At 37.4% G+C, this 4,211-nt stretch overlaps 1 pseudogene; it reads left to right on the top strand.

The window, feature by feature from the left end:
- Window positions 1-1,745: 1,745 nt before the first annotated feature.
- LOC122149995 lies at window positions 1,746-1,926 on the top strand (annotated as a pseudogene).
- Window positions 1,927-4,211: the final 2,285 nt, after the last annotated feature.

The following is a 4,211-nucleotide window of genomic DNA, read 5'->3' as shown; positions in this document are numbered from 1 at the left end:
ATAATAATGGTAACAGTAATAAGTTCACTTACTTTATTCATATGCTAGTTCTCAGGGTTTATATAAAGTTTTTTTTTTTTTTTTAATAATGCTAACAATCTTGGGCATTTGATTCTTTTTCTTTTATGTTGTTGTTATTCTTAGGTGCTGTTGAGTCGGCTCCGACTCATAGAAACCCTAATTTGTGCAAGGTAGTATATATATAAGAAAGGTTGTAAGATGCATATTAATTAAACATTGAGAGGAGCTAATTATTTGTGAGGAGCTCTGGTAGCTTAGTGCCTAAGGCACTAGATTGCTAACCCACCAGCCACTCCTAGGAAGGAAGACTGGGCAATCTACTTCCATAGTGATACTGCCTCAGCAACCCAAGGAGGGGTCGCTATGAGTCAGGTCTGACTCGATGGCAAATAACAACACCAACAACAATTATTTGCAACCCTCAATGAGAGAGATTGACACAGTGGTTGCCACAATGGGCTAAAGCACAGCAAGATTGTAAGAATGGCACAGGACTGGGCACTGTTTCCTACTGTTGTACACAGAGTTATTATGAGCAGATACTAATTCCATGGCACCTAACACAAACAACAACAACAATCATTTGCCACAATATATGATTTGAAGGAGGAAGATAGACTTTTCGTGAAAATTATTTTGTGGAGTTAAATTATCCTTGTGTTGTAAGTTTGGGTGTCTTTGGAGAGTATGTTGTTGTTGTAAGTTGCTGTAGAGTTGGCCCCTGACTCATGGTGATCCCATGCACAATGGAATGGAACCTTTCTTGGTCCTTTGTCATTTCCATGATTGATTGCAGATTAGACTGTTGTGTTCCATAGGGTCTTCACTGGATGATTTTTGCAATTACATCACCAGAACATTCTTCCTCCATCTTAGTCTGGGAGCTCCTCTGGAACTTGTTCAGCATTATAGCAACAAAGAAGCCTCCACTGACAAATAGGTGGTGACTGCACTTTTGGTGCATTGACTTGTTATTAAACCCAAGTTTCCTGTATAAACCAAAACCAAACTCGCTGCCGTTGAGTCAGTCCTAACTCATAGTGACCCCTCCTTGGGTTTCTGAGGCAGTACTACTACAGAAGTAGATTGCCCAACCTTCTTTCCAAGGAGTGGCTGGTGGGTTTGAACCACCAGCCTTCTGGTTAGCAATCAAATGCCTTAGGACCTATGCTACCAGAGCTCCTGAGTCTTCTGTGTAGAAGGCAAGAATGCTTCCACTGAGCCACCAGTGCCTCTTGGCAATTGTGGAAGGGGTTGTATGTTATAGATCCTTGACAAACTGAGAAATGAATAAAAATGACATACTTTTATTTCCAAAAGCCCAATTCTTTTGGGATCCTTGACTTACTTTCTTATTTAGTACCTCAATAATAGTAGAGAATTCAAGTTGTTCTGCTTAGCATAAATCATATAGTCACAAAATGTTTCTAAGTCTGAATAGCACGAGCAGCTGCTCCATTTGCTATGAACCCCTTCTCCTTGTTGAATCCCTCTGAACTCGAGGATCACTACAGCCCAGGACTACCCCTGCTCTCAGGGAATAGCCCTAGGTCTCTAATTCATTGCCAGAGGTGTCACTGCTGTGCTGTACAGTGTCCATCAGTAATTTGACTACTTTTTCTATAATTTCATGTAAATGTTGAAACACATTTATTTGCACAGGGTGCTAGAACCTCTGTTAACTTCCAGTCAGAATGTAGTTATTTGCTAAGAAAATCTAATTCGTACTTACCTGGCAGGGGAAATACCAGGATCAGGCAGGTGGTTTTCCCAGAGCAAGACTTATCCATTGCTCTCTGGATGTGCTGACCCCTGCCATTCCACCTCTCCCCACACCCCCAAAAAAGGAAAAATCTGATTCAGGGCTTACAAACCATGAAGATAATATGAGAGCACTTTTTCTTCATTTAAGAATCATAAAGTCAAGAACAATGAAATATTTCTTCTTGGTTTTCCCTACAATGCTTGTGTGTGTGTGTGTGTGTGTGTGCACAACTAATACAGAATTTATTTTACTCTGCCTAGGTCTTCTAACAGCCTGTTTTTATGTCTACATAGATTGCAAATGCCTTGAGGGCAAGACCCTTGCTTTATTATTCTTAGTCTAGGGCTTTGTAAAGGATAGATGGTAAAGTGCTTTTGAGTTGAATAAAGAGGTGAAGTTGGCAAAACAGACTGAGAAAAATAGAGAAACATACTAAAAGCATTTCATCTTTTGAACATAGTGCAACAAATTCATATAAACTGAACTTTTTGAATTTGCAATCTATTTAATAATGCTGACATTGTAAAACATATTACTGTTTTAAAAAATCATTTAGTCTAAGTTTTAAAATCGAGGATTGACTAGCACTCAGGCAAGTTCACTTGGCAGTTTTCAAATAGATGTGCCTTCCTTGTTTAGAGATTAATTGAAATACAAACTTTTGTGTAAGTTAGCACCCAGCTTTCTGCATTTTATCAAGTACATACCCTTCCTCAGATTTACTGGAAAATCGTGTTATGTATGTCTAAGGTTTTGTTCTATCCATGTGTTATTTGGGTCTGGCACTTGTGGAAGTATTTTGTTTGTTTGCTTTTTAAAGTAGTTTTCTTAAAAACAAGAGGACATTATTTGGACATAAGACGTGCATGTAGAGGAAGTGTGTTTCAAATAAATGAACAAAATTTGGGGTCACTAACATACCCAGAAGCACTGTAACTCTTTAACATGTTTGAGTTTGTAAGAAAACTAGGTCTAAGGGCATTTAAGGATAAATAACTTTTCTGGGCAATCAGGAACTGCCCTCTGTTGGTGAGAAATGCATATAAATATCTTTATTCTTCAGAATTCTGCCCTAGATGAAATGTGTTTTATTGAGTAGACATAATGTTTGTGGGAAATTCAAGTATGATTAAAGTAGAAAAGCCTTTGAAAACTCAAAATCAGATCATAAATTTCTGTTAGTGTGTAATTAATACAAGAAGAAATTTAGGTGAATGTTAGAGAAAATAGACAAACAATAATTTTCAGTTTCACATGTAGAAGAATACTTACTTTGAAAATTTTAAATCAGCTGAGGGCTTGGGCAAGTTTATTAAAGTGAGAGTTAGGTCTCCTTCATTTTTTCCATGTACATACACTACTGATTTTCCATTAATATGTCTTCATCCTTTTTATATATCAATGACCCCATTGAATCTCAATGTTATAGTTAGTTAATTAATGAGACTATAAATCTTTTGAGAAATATAAATTTTGTTAGGTCATTGCAGAATGGCACAAATTTAGGGATTTAAAATGAAATATGCAAAGACCTAGTGTTAAAAAATCAAAAGGAAACACTCAGTATTTCTCAAGCTGAAGGAACTGAAGAAAAAATTCTAACCTTGAGTTGCAATATTGAAGGATTCTATGGACAAGACCCATCACTTTTCTGTCACTTTGTCATACTATGGTGGCTTACATGTTGCCATGTGGCTGGAGGCTATGACACTGGTATTTCACATAGCAGCAGCGTCATCCATGTGGACAGTTTTCAGTGGAGTTTCTAGATGAAGATAGACTGAGAAGAAGGAATGGGACAGCTACTTCTGAAAAACTGGACACTGAAAACTTTATGAATAGCAGTAAAACACTGTCTAGTATATTATTGGAAAACTTTATGAAGGGCAATGAAACATTGTCTGATATAATTCTCAAAGATGAACCCCTTAGGTTGGAAGGCACTCAAAATACAACTGGGGAAAAGCTGCCTCTCCAAAGTAGAGTTGACGTTAATGACGTAGATGTAGTAAAGCTTTCAGGACATTCATTTGCTGATGGAGCATGACTCAAAATAGGAAGAAACTGCTGCAAACACCCATTAATAACTGGAATGTGAAGTGTACTAAGTATGAATCTAGGAAAACTAGAAGTTGTGAAAAATGAAATAGAACAGATAAAGTTTGATATCATATGCATTAGTGTGCTGAAATGGACTGATATTGGCCATTTGAATCAGACAATCATATGATCTACCATGTTGGGAATGATAAATTGAAGAGGAAGGGCATGGCATTCATTGTCAAAAGAACATCTCATGATCTATCCTGAAGTACAAAGCTGTCAATGATAAGATAATATCCACATGTCTATAAGGAAGACTGGAAGCTCTGGTAGCATAGTAGCTAAGGCACTTGACTGCTAACCAGAAGGCTGGCGGTTCAAA

The sequence above is a fragment of the Orycteropus afer genome, unplaced genomic scaffold (genome assembly GCF_000298275.1).
Source record: "Orycteropus afer afer isolate SDZICR_OR568_19922 unplaced genomic scaffold, OryAfe1.0 scaffold00071, whole genome shotgun sequence".
In the NCBI taxonomy this organism is placed as follows: Eukaryota; Metazoa; Chordata; class Mammalia; order Tubulidentata; family Orycteropodidae; genus Orycteropus; species Orycteropus afer.
This window is presented reverse-complemented; position numbering and strand designations above follow the sequence as displayed.